This window comes from Hippopotamus amphibius, chromosome 11 (genome assembly GCF_030028045.1).
Source record: "Hippopotamus amphibius kiboko isolate mHipAmp2 chromosome 11, mHipAmp2.hap2, whole genome shotgun sequence".
In the NCBI taxonomy this organism is placed as follows: domain Eukaryota; kingdom Metazoa; phylum Chordata; class Mammalia; order Artiodactyla; family Hippopotamidae; genus Hippopotamus; species Hippopotamus amphibius.
The window spans coordinates 98,366,834-98,381,816 of record NC_080196.1 but is presented as its reverse complement, the minus strand read 5'-3'; the positions used below and the strand labels follow the sequence as shown (position 1 = coordinate 98,381,816).

Sequence of the window (14,983 nt, the reverse complement as noted above, 5' to 3'; positions counted from 1 at the left end):
GTGAGTTTTCAGTGAGGGGGCAGTGAAAGGAGGGAAGGGGGGAGAGATGAGGCCATCGTTCATTCTTTCCGTAAATGCTTCTTGAGAATCCACTATGCGCTGGTACCACGTAAGGCAGGGAGAGTAAAAAATAAATAAAATAAACCTTAGCTGTCAGAAGCTAAAAATGTAGTCTGGGAGAAAGAAACAGTTATAATCACAAAACAACAACAGAGGGACACATAATACTTGCAGGTCGTGGGGCATATGAAAGAAAGGAAGTGATCTGCTGGGGGACCGGGAGGGGCCAGAGGAGGGGGTGACCTGCCAAGCTGGCTGGCAGGTGAGGGTGGGGGCAGGGGTGCAGAGGAGCAAAGACAGAGGCAGACGAGTGTGCTGTGTGCAGAGAAAAGCAGAGCAGGGAAAAGCAGGCAGCGGCCAGGGTGTGGCCGGAGAGGGAGGTGAACCCACCAGAGAGGGCCTGGCACAGGGCGTCACAAAGGGATGTGAAACCTCCACCTTAACAGGAAACTGGGATTTCAGCCCACAGGCAAATGCAGGTCAAACCAGGAGACTTATTTGGCTAGCTCTGCACCTCAGCTCAAAGGCTCTGCAGCAAACTAGGGGGTGGGAGGTGTGGAAAGGTCGGTGGGTCACTTCAGAAGGTGAGTAGTGACAATCCATCCACCAGCACGGTGTCCAAGGAACCTCCCAGGTGGCAGTGTCACCGTGACCCCCTAATGCCGTGCTCTGTCTCACGAAGACAGCTTGTTTCCACAATAGAAGTGAGTACTCTCTGTATGCAGTGTTTCCAACATAATTTTACTCCCTTTTTGATGTGTTACTGGCATTTTACACATGGCCTACTTTTTGAAAGAGTCTGATTTTCTTTTGCCCAAGCTTAAGAAAAGCAAAAAAACGAAAGAAAAAAAAAAAACGTTCAAAAACCTCGCACAGCATCCCTTTCACAGTATAGATCATAAAAGCTGGATGCCCGTGACCCAGGGTGACCACCGTCTCCATCTCCATCCCATGTCCTGACATGTGATTCAGCATTGGTTCCAGTGTCCCCTGTTTAGATGACAGATTCTAGGACTGCCCTTCTTCATCCTTGTCTACCACGGCCATTCTCTACACAGACCAGCTGCTCAGAAGTTCCAGGGGAGCAACAGCTCAATGATCAAATCTTCTTCCAACAAAGGCTCTTTTTTTTTTTTTAAATGGCCATGCTGTGCGGCTTGTGGGATCCTAGTTCCCCTATCAAGGATCGAACCTGGGCCCCAGCAGTGAAAGCACCAAGTCCTAATCGCGAGACCGCCAGGGAATTCCCAACAATAAAGGCTCTTTTAATACAGTGAGAATGAGCTGGATGGAAGCTGGAAAGTGATCCCGTGTCCCCAGTACTGGATGGGGACAGAGAGAGCAGGTAAGGAGAAGGGCATTTCGGGCGCAGGGTGAATTGAAAGTTTCTTTTTTTTAAAGCTTGGGCAAAAGACAACCTGACTCTTTCAAAAAGTAGGCCACGTGTAAGATACCAGTAACAACATCGAGAGGGAAGTACAATCATGTTGGAAACATTGCACAGAGTGGCTGCCCACGGCTGTTCTGGAAAAGGGTCGTCTCCGTGAGGCAAAGTTGAGAGGCAGGCCCAGAGGCCAGGGCCCCAGAGACGCCGGTCCTTGGGGCCGGAGCCTCAGATAGCCTTGGGGGGCAAGGAGGCCACCTGGGAGGGCACTGATACCCGCACCAGCATCGCCTACTATGACCACCACCCCTGCTCCTTCCCCCACCCACCGTGACCCCCACGCTCAGGCCACGTGACCCAGGCAGCCTCCTTTCACTCCGGAGACTGTAAACCCCGTCTTCCAACACGTCCAAGCCTGCATGACTTCCACCACTTCAGAGTTTCCGATGCTGCCACTGATGAAAACTCCTTCCTCCTTCCTCCATCCATCAGGGCTCCCAGTGCCTACCCCACCCTCCCTCTGTGAAGGGAGAACCAGGGTCCTGGAAGGCACAGAAGTGGAGGGAATACTCAGTGACAGGCTGGGGGAGAAGGGGGACCCACCAGCCTGCGATTCAGAAGGACACGGAGAAAAGGGTCTCACTCCAGGGGGACAGCACAGAAGACACTACAGCACCTGCCACGCCCACAGCAGCTCCCCCAGGACACGCGAGTGCCTCCCCGGAAGCCAGAGTCACCCTGGGGTCTCCCCAACCCCAGCCTGCCAGCGACAAGGACACTGCTCCTTGCTTTCTGCTAACGTACTGCGATGGAGGTGGCTTGAAAGGCTGCGCCTGAGACAATGTGGAAGAGACGTTGAGCAAGGTCACTGCGCAAAATAATAAGGCGAGAACCGGCACCCCTCTCCAGGGAGATTCAAGCGCGGCGTGACCCTCCTACTGTCACCCACTCACTGCCGAACAGGTCCTTGGAGAACTGTGGCACCTGGGAGAAAGCTGGCCCCTGAGAGAAGGGGAGTGGGAAGGAGGGAGGCAGGCGGGCAGCAGGATGTGTGTTGAACTTGTTAAGCTAAGACAACAAAGGGCAGCGCTCGGATTCAGAGCTTCTGACTCATTTTCCAGCAGTCGGTCCACGAAGCCTCGACACTATTTCTCTTTCCACTGAGCATCCTGAGGCCTTATGTGTAATTCCTCTCTAACCCGTCCTGAAGAAAGGATCCCTCCTCTTTTCATATAAATGACAGCAATTCAAGGCTCAGATCTGCTTGGCTCTTATAAGATTTGGAGTGCAATTTCGCTACCAATTTTAACCTCAGATCTTCTGAACAGGCTAGAAAACACAATCTGAATCCATTTCATTCTTTTTATGAAGGGTTTTGAATAAAACAAAACAAAAATGAATCGAAAGAAAAGTCACTGAAATTCTCCAAATCCAGCTCTTCCTTCCAAACTCTAACATTTGAAGCAAGGAGTCTGTGAGAGCAACAGGTGTTGTTGACGTAAGAGCACAATCTATTAGCCGGCGTGCAAGCTTGAAATTTAAAAACCAACTGGCCCAGTCCTGTTCTTGGTGCTGTGTGTCAAGCAGCAGAAGACAGATGCTAAAAAGTGAGATGTGTCTGTCTCCAATAAATGTCTAATTTCAGTAAGAGGCGAGCGAAACGCTAGAGCATTAGCGCAGGCGCCTGGTAAACCGCTCAGGGTGGTGTCACCATCAAATGTGAAAGGACCTGCAGGTGGGAGGTGCCTCCCCCCACCTCCCCATCACCTGCAGCTCAGGCTGGTGGCAGCACCCCGGGACACGCGGTTTCCCCGTGACATGACTCAGAAAGCTAATTCCCAGTAGGTTGTTTGGGGCACACGTAAATAGAGAAAAAATTTTAAAAACATTTCACTGATATTGCATGTGCATCGTTTTATTTATTTACAGGCAGAACTTGGAGACAGTGCAGGTTCAGTTCCAGAGCTCTGCAATAAAGCGAATATCACCATAAAACAAGTCACGAGTTTCGGGTTCCCAGTGCGTACACAACTTATGTTTACACTAGCTATCCTGTACTCTATTACATGTGCAACAGCATTATGGCTAAAAAAAGTGTAAATACCTTAATTTAAAAATACTTTCCTGCTAAAAAACGTCAACCATTGTCTGACAACGCAGGGTTGCCACAAACCTTCCAATGTGTTAAAAAAACAGTACCTGGGAAGCGCAACACAGTGAGATATGCCCGGATTTATCTTTGGTCATTTCACCAGGTGCAAGTCATTAGTAACTTACTGATTTCTTCGCTAGACAAAACTCAAAATGGGCATGGTAACAGGACAGAATATAAAAGAGGTCTGCCAACCAATGGCCCATGAGGGCTTCTGTGAGGTGTGGGGAGGATAAGGTTAGCTGGACAGAATGAGGCCTCGTCACTCAGGGTCTCTGGTGTCAGTCTGAGGCCCTGAAACCTGAGCATCCCTACAGGCAACGGGCCCAGGGATTCACGGGATGACCCAATGTTCCAATGAGGTGACTCCAGCAGCCAGCACAGCCCTCAGGGTTCAACCCCACTAGGTACCCAACTCGAACAGGGCACTGAGCAGGGGCCGGGGGCCTGTTTTAGCACTGTTGGCGGATGTGAATGGGCAACAAGTAGCCTCCCTGGATTTAAGTAGGTAACCTTTCCTGTTTCCACAGTCAGGGAAGTCAGACTAGATCATCTCTAATATATCCTCTAGGTCAAAAGTTCAAAAGGGCTTTCTTCTCCGAAATATGGTTAAAATCCTAGTTCCAAGTAGCTCTAAATCTCACTCTGCTACCAGTAACTTAAGGCAACACTTAAGAGTCAACAGGGCTGATGGAAAGATACAGAATACTAGGTGCAACTCTAAAATAAAAAAGCTACAACACCCAGAAAGATCAGGCTGCCAGTGCTTCCATCAATGCCACAGAAATCACCAAATCTCTTAATTCCAAAATTACACATGCCAAAAAAATATCCACTTCTCCCAGGAACAAAACAATGCTTTGTTTCCCTCAGCTAGGGTTGTGAAAGGAAGGAAGGAGGGAGGGAGGGAAGCAGGGAAGGAAGGAAGGAAGGAAGGAAGGGAGGGAGGGAGGGAGGGAGGAAGGGAGGAAGGGAGGAAGGGAGGAAGGAAGGAAGGAAGGAAGGAAGGAAGGAAGGAAGGAAGGGAGGGAAAGAAAGGGAACAAAAAACCCAGGAATATATTAAAATGAACACAGGAAGCTCAGCTCGGTGCTCTGTGAGGACGTAGACAGGCGGGATGGGGGCATGGGGGAGGGAGGCCGAAGAGGGAGGGGATATAGGATACATATAGCTGATTCATTTCATTGTATAGCAGAAACACAACATTGTGGAGCAATTATACTCCGACAGAAAAAAAATAAAAAAATAAAAATAAAATGAACACAGACATATTCTCAAACTCACTTTTCTACTGCAGAAAAACAGAAACATCTGAATCTAATTTCCTCATGAAATCAACCCCTAGGAAGACCAAGCCTGCAAACTACCTCTGTGACACAAGGTCTACACCCCCTGCAAGCACCTGGTCCCTGAACCAGTGCATCAGCATCTCCTATTCAATCAGAAACTCGGGAGGCAGGGTCCAACAGTCGAAGCCTCCCCACCCCAGGTGATTCCAATGCACACCTGAATTTGAAAAGCGTTTTCCTTAAACTCTTCAGAACCTTACATGATAATAAAGCAGACATACCTGGCTCCGAAGATGTCCTTTTTGGCGAGATCAATTCCAGAAACAACCTTCACTCTGAGAATACGGGACTCTCCCTGTTGGAAAAGAAATAAATAGTTTAAAAAATGGCTTTCAATTGATCGTTCCTCACCCAATATGCAAAGTCAACGATTTCTCTTCGGTCTAGTAATGGGATATGGAACAAAGCAATTTATGCACAGGGGATCCTTCCTTACACCGAAGTTCAAAAAGCAACGTTTCAGCTCTGAAATCCTACAACCCTAGACATTTGGAGCATCCAAGTTAATTAAGCACAAGTTTAATTCAAACTAGTCATGCAGATCAATTATTTTTGCTGATAGGAAATACTTCCCAGCTGCACCAGGAACACAACCGCACACACAAAACCACCTAGATAAATGCCCCAGTGCAACATGATACCACAAATTTCATAAATAATTCCTCCTTTGAAGTTAATATATTTGTGTGTGTGTATGTGGACTGAGAGAGAGGAATTTCACATGGCAAAATATTTCCTCAGAATTACGGTTTCAAAACGCTGGTGCTGGCAAGCAAAAATAACGTCTCATTCCAGTAAGAAGAAATAAAAAGCATCATCCTAAATGGAAATCATCCCAAACCATCTCAGAATCCATTCATCCCACCCACCTGCTTATTTACTCATTCCAGTATTTTCTAAGCTGCTCCTAGGCAGTGGGCATTGAGCTTGGACTTGAAATACAGACATGAATATGCTGATGGTTTACGGAGAGTGATGGACAGACAGTAGCACAGGACCTGTGATAGCGCCATGCCAGGAGAAGTCTAGTCTAAGGGCTAAGACATTCAGAGAGATGAGATGGCTTAGGGGGAGGGGCAGGCAGGAGTCCAGGATAACTCTCAGGTTTCCAGTTTGGGTCACTAAGTCTTAACACAAATTGAAATAGAGGATTCAGTTGAATTCAAGGGGCCCTATGAACAACCAGGTGGGGGAGAAAAAACAGATGACTAAATAGATAAATGGGAGAGACGTCTAGTCTGGGCTACAGACTTGGGAGTTACCAATGTAGAGTTGATAGTTGGTATGTAGAGCTCAAGATCTGTGAGAAGTTATCCAAGAAGAATGAGAAGGAAAAATGGCTACGGATGGAGCCCTTGGGGACCTAAGTGCTGAGGGGCAAGAAAGAAATCATACGAAATTCATCTACGCAATGTGTTTGGTCAAGACATAGGTGAGGGAAAGACACCCTAAGTGATTTGTAGGTTATGTCCTGTCAAAGGAGATACACGGAGGGTGAAATAAAACACGGAGCAAAAAGGGTGCTGAACCTTACCCACCAGCCGCCCAGATCAAGCACACATACATGCAATCAGAACCCACGTTTGAGAACTCTTACTTTCCAGAACTCTTCATCCCTCCAACCACCCCTCCAACCACCCACCCCAACACAAGGCGGCCCACATGCACACACAGTAAGGGACACAAACGTGTGTGTTTACAATTCCATTTCGAACGAAGGCCTGCATTTGCGTCTGGCAGGACTTAATGAGCTTGGCATCCTTCATGAAAGGATTCAGCCAAGCCAGAGATAACTGAAACAGGACCCTACTGCAGTGTTTACCAAAGCTCCCAGGGTTACATGCTCTTCCCTGGGCCCTTTAAGCAGGTGCTGAGTGCCCTCCCCTTTCTCGTACACACTCAGCTCACCACCAGCCACCGGGGATTCTTTCGTAGCATGTTATCTAGGCTAAGCCTCTCTTCTGTGTCTCACAGCGGGCTGTACCCCACAGCCATCACTTGACGGCTCCTACGGCCCACTCAGCTCAAGGAATGCCACGGTTTAAGTGTTTTTTACACGTGGATCAACATTTGGCAACACATCTGTGGAGAGTTCCTAGTACACCTGGGAGGAGTTTATGATCCACTAGTGCCCGTAGCACAGCAACTGAGAACCACGGGTTAAAACAAAATCCTCATCTGCCAGGCGAAGGAGTTAAAACTTTACTTGGGGGAAGAAGGAATCATTTCGAAGAAATGAGGACAAGGAACAGCTGGAGAGGAACGTACTTTTTTCTATCTCCCTGCCTCCCCCATCCCAACTCTCTGCTCCTCTCGCCAATGACAGATATTGCAAATCAGCAATTCTCCCAAACACCACTGTGCAGAGGTGGGCGTCAGCTGGAACCCCTGGAGGGTGGATACAGTTACAGGTGGAAAGTGCTACATCTCCAGGACAATCCTTGGTGCTGACCAAAGCAGATGTGTGATCTGTCGGCAGGAGGGTAAAAGGACCTTGGAAGCAGAGGACGATGGAGGGTCTCCCACGCAATAACTCCTTCCAGTAACCAGCTCAGAGCAGCACGCCTAGTCCTACACTCATGACTGACTTGGGGGCAATAAAGAAGGGACAGTGTGATGAAACCAAGATACAGTCAGTCACAAGTCACAAAGGAGAAGATGAATTCTGGTTAGAAATTGTCTCTTTGTCTCGCAGCCCTTGGGATTCTCGGAAATCCTGGGCAGAGTTCTGGACTTTCCACCACCTCCACAGAGGGCTCAATGGAACCTTGTCCGGATTCTAAGGAACAGGATGAGCCCAGCTAACACCGGTTCCCTTAGGTTTAATGTTGGGTGAGTGTTCTTACATTGGACAGACCTACTCTGCAAAGGCATACATTTTAAAAATCAGGGAACACTTACAGGAATAAATGAATAAAAATTAATTTAAATGAAGGGATACCTAGAATTTTTTTTATGGAAACTGATTTATTCATTTAGTAAACACGAACACCTGTTCTAAGATCTAGGGATACAGCAATGAAGACAGACAAAACCCCCACCCCCTACGCCGCCCAGCCCACCTTCCACTGTTATTGAGAGTGTGCTATACCAGACCCCTCAACTTCATGGGGAAACAAATCGGGAGGGTCTAAACACCGTAATACTTGTACACACACCCTTCCAGTAAGCAAATTCTCACCTAGGAGTCAATCCTAAGAAAATAAATATAAAATGAAAAATCCATAAAAATCCCAAAAAACCTAGCTAAAAGGAGTCACCAAAAGCATTTTTTAATTTAAAAAAATGTAAAAAGCCACAAAAGTAGACAGTTAAATATTCATGGCAATTCAGTGCAATGAGCTATAACACTGTCATTAAAAATATGTGAGAGAAGTGAGAGAGTAACATTGACATATATACACTACCAAATGTAAAAAAGATAGCTAGCGGGAAGCTGCTGCACAACACAGGGCGAGCAACTCGATGATCGGTGATGACTTAGAGGGCTGGGATAGGGAGGATGGGAAGGAGTCTCGGGAGGGAGGGGATATGGGGATATGTGCATAGATACAGCTGATTCACTTTGTTGTACAGGAGAAACTGGCACAACAGTGTAAAGCAACTGTACTCCAATAAAAAAAAAATCTTAAAAAAAAAAGAAATGAGAAATAAAAATATTTTGGGATTTAAAAAAAATATATGTGATAACCCATCAAGACCTTCATTTAGCCCACAAGGATGTACTAAGTAGCCACCGTGTGCAGGACTCATTATCTGGGGGTACAGATGGGGGCAAGATGGAGATCCCCCTACCTCAAGAAATCCACAATTCAGAAAGCAGGAAAATGAATTATGAGCACATACAAACAAGCCAGGTGATTTCTGATGGTGGTGAGTGCTTTGATGACAACATGACAGCTAAATAAAAGCAACTGAGTAGAGGGAGAGGGAGGATATCTGTGACTGGTGGCTAGAGAGGTGATATTGGAGCTGAAGGAGACAGAGGGTGATGGGGTGGGGGGACTTTCAGGCAGGGATGCTGGCCAGTCCCACCGCCTGCAGATGGCAAGTCCAAGGGGAGAGGCTAGAGGGAGAGCCCAGGGAGAGAGGGCAGCGTGGCCAGTGGAGTCAGAGACCCAAGCAGCCAGCCTCAGGAGAGCGTGTGCAATACTGCAACCATCTCTGGAAAGGTCCAAGTAGGGAAGTGGCAAAATTCAACTTCAGTTTTTAAAAGACCCCTGCAGTTGCTGGGGGGCAGTGACTATAGAGGAACAAGAACAGAAGCAGGGAGACCAATTATATGCAGATCTGGCCAGAGATGGTGGGGCTTCACACAGGGTAGAGATGGAGAAGGGACCAGATTTTGCACACAAAACATGTATTCGAAATAAACTGTTTTTTTTTTTTTTTCAGTTTCAAAATAGTTTAAACAATTGAGTTAGAGACCAACACATTGTTCAGCAGACTGTTTCCCTTTTCCACGCGAACCTGCAACTAGACTACATTTCCCAGTATACCTTGCAGTCATGGGATTAAGTTCTGGCCAATGAGACGTGGATAAAAATTATGGACATGGTTTCCAGACAAGGTCCTCCCACTCACCCACCTCCATTCTCTTCCCTGTTACCCTGCTCAGTGGAGAAAATCCTGAAGGCCAAGAAGGGGAAAACTCCATGAAAGGAGGGGAGTGGAATAGAGCATCCCCTACCTCACCGCCGCCCTTCCACCATCACCTACTGACCCTGCCCAGACAGTGAGGTAGAAACAGGCTTACACAGTGTATTCCCACTGAAAACTGAAGATTGCTTTATGAGTTAGCCTGCCCTCACATACAATGCAGTCGCATTTTAAAATAAATATCAATTACAAATGTGCACAGGAAAAGCCCTAGAAAAGCTGATGAAAAGTGATTACCTCTGGATAATCAATGACACCTTTTTGCATATTTGTATTATTTTCCTTTTGAAACATTAAATATTTTTGTTTGGAAACTACATTTTTGTAGGAACTTCAGAAAATACACAAGGAAAAAATGGAAAATTTTAAATCACAGGCTTAGGAATACAGGTTTCCATATTTCTAAAATGAATAAATCTTTTGTCATAAGAAGACACAGCTACATGTATTTTAGCCAACTCACAAAGGCATAGAGGTATCTATGTGGAGGATGTGAAAAGGGTCCGCTTATGTAATATGGAGGCAACAGCTGGGAGATAAAAGGCAGAGAGGGCCTTTACTGAGCGCTTACTATTTACAAGCAGCTGTTGCAGGAAATTTCACTTCACTCCAAAGTTTAGAGGCAGGACAGCAGGAAAGAGAATATTACTCTATAAAAATATTTTTTTACACATGGGTTTCAGACATACAGTAAAACTTATCTTTGTTTCTTCCAAACAACAAGGTTGCACACAGATAAGCCGTCATCGTCACTGTACGGAAACATGTGACCAGGTATGTGACTCATTTATCAGATGCAATGGGCCCCACACTGAGCAACTGTACTCTCTGAAGCATTTTATTACTTTCATAAAATCTATGCATGACATTTAGGCCCCTGGTTATGACTCCCCAGAATTAAATATTTAACTAAGGTGGCTTATGATAATGAAAATATTATTCGGAGATGGACTGGATGAGGCAGAGAAAGCACAGGCAGAGAAGAGGCGAGGACAGATAACCACAGGCTTTCTTTCCCATGGCTTTCAGTGGCTCCTCTTGTCCTATTAATTGACTGTCCTGCCTTGTTACTGTGTAATAGGGATGATTCTCTGCACATGACGTGTTTTTCTTTCCCACCTGACTTTCTAATTCTTCATCAAGACATTAAACAAGATAAGGTGCTCAAACCATAAATGAGTGGCACAGAGGAAGTCCCCACTTACAAAAATGGGTGGCATTCCAAAGGCTCAATTTTGTATGTCAGTTGTTTGCAACTCAGCAGCCTGCTCATATAAACTGTGTTTAAGTGGCTACCATATCCCACGCCCACCCACAAAACTTATTAAAGACATCATCTATCAAAATCATCCCTTTGGTAAAACAAATCTCAAGCCCAACTCAACACAAGGCAGTAGAATTTACGAGGGTGAATCAAAAATTATCTGCACTCCAGTTACATTAAAACTTCCGTTGGCCGCACTATCTTTTCAGCACTTTCCATTCAAGGCTACTGTCTCCCCAGTCACTGCTGTGCAGGTGTGAATGTGTTACATCAGTTCATTTGTAACTGCGGTAGGAGCAAACATGGATGCCCCACTTGTGATGTGCATGAAAGAAGAGCAGTGTGCAGTGATTCGTTTTCTGTGGTCTGAAGGTGTGACTCAAAAGTCAAGCATCAGCTGGAAAATTGATGCTTACAGTTTTCTGGGATTCTCAAGGGCCAGTATTGGAACATCATCAGGAAAAAGGTTCAACAATCAACAGTGCATGTTACAGTGAGATGCTTATTGAAGAGCTGAAGCCTAAACTTCGGATTAAACACAGAGGACTGCTATCCAAGGGTGTTGTGATCTTGTTTGACAATGCACATCTGCACACTTCTGCCCACACTGCCAACACTCTGCAAAGACTTCGTTTTGAGGTGTTATAGGATCCTCCCTATAGTCCCGATCTTGCTCCGTCGGACTTTCACCTGTTTGGTCCCCCGAAAGCAGCCCTACAAGGACAAAGATTCACTTCTGATGAAGAAGTCAAGACAGCAGTGTATTCATGGCTCGCAGCTCAGCCTAAAATGTTTTTTAATGAGGGAACACAAAAGCTTGTTGACAGATGGACAAAGTGTATTGAAAAACAAAGAGATTATGTCGAAAAATGATGTATTTGTCTTTTCTAGAAGTTAATTGAAATAAATTCTACAGCCAGAGTGCGGATAATTTTTGACTCACCCTCATACCTTTTCTCCTCTGAATCTGCCTTGAGAAGATAACCTTTGTATTTTATTCCCTATTCTTAACAATAGCAGATGATTCCCCCTGCCCACCCCCACCAAAAGGTGACATCTGGGTTGAGAAATAGTGTTCTCACTCCACAGGGATCCACTGTGACCCCACGTATCACACACACCAGCTGTCCCTGTGGACAAGGAAGTCCTAAGCCAGGGACTTACATTAATGATTGTTCTCCCATAAATTAATTTATGTCTTTACCTTCCCTATTCTACAGTATATTTATAGTTCTAGTTATTACCCATAACACTTGTAGTAAACACTCTCTAGATTAAGAGATAATTGATATTTTTTGTACCACTGTAATATCTGAGTTATATATACATCAACTAACTTTAATTGCTTTAAAAAATAAACCAACATATGGGAAGTGTCCACATAGTGCCTGCTGCCCAGGAGATATCATTAATCTCCCCATTCCTACCTGGCTCTCACCCCAACTAGGAGACAAGATCCTGTTCCACACATTTTTTTAAATCTCCTATCTATCCTGTCTTACCCCGAGCTCACTCCACATTCTTGTCATCTCTGACTCTTGTCATATCCTGTCCTCCTTACCTTCTTTCTGCTTTTTCTTCCCCGATTCTTGGCCCCTACATCTTTTCGCCTCTTCACTCTCTTGAGGAGTTCCCTGAACTTAACACTGCTGGTAACTTTTAGCTCTGTGTTCTCCACTTTGACCTAATGACACATTCAACCAAAAAAAACATGTTGAGTGATTTATGTTCAAGGAATTTTTGCTAGCAGAAAGGAGGGGCACAAAACTGATCAAAACGCATTCTTCTCTGCCCCTCGGGGCCTTACAGTCAGCTGCAGAGGTTAGATACACACAAACCTGAAATATGCCTACACTACAAGGGTGGAACAGAGGCATAAGATCCGTGGGGTGAGAACAAAGACAGAGGATGGGAAATGAGAGCAGCCCAATATCAAGACGTCCGGCTCAAGCTCAGATAAAATACCGATCACAGCAAACAGCCCCGATCCACAGGACCATTCTTGGTAGCTGTTCACCACCATCAGCCCAACACACAACACTTGAAACAAGCAGAAGTCCTGAGGATATCAGTTCCAGAAAAAGCTGCAGAAACAGGATTCCACACAACCTATAATTTCTTAACCTCTACTACATTATGGCCACTCTTATGCCAAATGGAAAAGTTAACAAATGGGAAGAAGTGAAAAGATGGCCCTCCAGAGCAGAATCAATCTTAATGCACAAGGTGACTGGCTTTAAGAAATTACACTGTGTGGCTTTAAAACGGGTCCACAAATTCTTGAAATTCCTTTCTTCAAGGGGCAGGGCTTCATTTGTCTCCCTTGCTAGGGGCTGGATTTGGTAACTTCTTTCTGATAGACTATGAAGGAGGTGACAGTGTGTCACTTTGAAGATTGGGTCATAAAAGGCAAAGTGTTGTGGCACGCTCTCTCTCTCTGATCATTCACCCTGAAGGGAACCAGACACTGCCATGTTGTGAGGACACTCAGGCAGCCGGATGAGAGGAGAGGTCCATGCAGTGAGGAACTGAGGCCTCCTGCCAACAGCCATGTGAGTGAACCATCCTGGAAGTGGGTCCTCCAGCCCCAGTTATGCCTTCTGATGACAGCATCCCTGGTTGACATCAAGACTGCAACCTCATGACTGACCCTTGCCTGCTATATGCCAGCAAGGCATGAGTCAGAGCCACGCAGCTAAGCCACTTTTGATCTCTTGACGCACAGAAACTGTGAGATAATACATGCTTGTTTTAAGCTGCTAAGTTTAGGGACAGTCTGTTACACGGCAAGAGAGAACTAACGCACACAGAGAATCTCATGCAATAATGGGAGTCTGATTTCTCTCTTTGCTCAAATGAGATTTTCCTGTGCAAATACAAGGAAAAAACACCAGTGAGAAGTAAAGGCTACTGCCTGTATTTTCTATCATGTATAAAGCAGTGGCATTTTTAAGGCAGCATTAACGGAATTTGGTTGACTTGCTCAATGTAATGGCTATATTATTCTCAAGAAATACAGAACCCCATGCCATTGGTACAGTCAATATCTGAAACTGAGACAACTCCAGTATATTTCAGATACATGATCATAAGTACAACCTTAAAAAAAAGTTCCAGAAAGAATGGTGATAACATAAGAGAGTAGCTGTGAAACATATTTGCTTCTAAAAACCACTCATTTAAATTCACCCCCTTCTCTTCAATTCCGCAGCCTTAATGTGAGTTATCACTAACAGCAGGATGGTCTGTCAACCAACTAACACAGCCTCACCTGCTCCTTTTTCTAAAAGTTACTGAGCACCTGTTAGGTGCCCTTCCCTATGTCATTACTATTGCTGTGTGGCAGCTTCTCTCGTCCTAATTCACCTGCCACCTCACCAGCCCAATCTTTCTAAAATGTCTGTTCTCCCTTGCTCCAGTGGGACCTCCCCCTTGGACAAATGCACTAAATTAAAACTCCTCCCTGAAGGGTCACCACAACGTGCTTTATCCCCAACCTACCTGTACTCTTTGTGGGGACCTAACTCCCCTCCCCTCTGCACCTGCCCGGACAGCACCTAATCACGCCCTATGGTCTGCTCATGTCTATGTGGTTATTCAACCAAAAGTGCTTACTCTGTCCTGAAAAAAAGTACAAGGAGTAAGGAATCAATAAGACAGAGTTCACGCCCACAGAAATTCACTTTCTACCCAGGAGAACCACATACACATGTAATTACAAGATGACATGGTTAAGTTTCATAACAGCAATGAATGGTATTCTGTAGGAACTCAGAGGAGGAAGTAATTAGTGTATGTGCAAAGGGTGGAGAGAGGGGAATAGAGCAGAAGGTTGAGGAAAGCCCCAGATGAGGAAAAGGGAGAAACATCCCTTCAGACAAAGAAGGCAGCATGAGGATACCTCCAAATGGAGAGGTTAGTGAGCAGGGCCATGGGGCCAGGCAAGAGCTGTCCTGACCTGGCATCATCCTCTGTGCTGTGCAAGGCAAACGTGGTTAGCAGGTGAGAGATAGGCCTGCCAGGTGATGAGCAGAAGACAGGAAGAAGGGAGACGGGTCCAGAGAGATGACAGGGACAACAATGACACGGTCAGCTCACTGGCAGGTGAGCACAGT

General features: G+C 45.8%; 1 protein-coding gene across 2 annotated transcripts in view; it reads right to left on the bottom strand.

Annotated features, from left to right (window-relative positions):
• The window catches only part of NEDD4L (NEDD4 like E3 ubiquitin protein ligase), a 220,963-nt gene extending 215,723 nt beyond the window's left edge, over window positions 1-5,240 (bottom strand). For both annotated transcript variants that reach the window (XM_057698419.1, XM_057698420.1), the window contains exon 1: window positions 5,167-5,240. The gene's annotated coding sequence lies outside the window, so the exon portion shown is untranslated. The remainder of the gene's footprint in view (window positions 1-5,166) is intronic.
• Between the last annotated feature and the right edge of the window lie 9,743 nt (window positions 5,241-14,983).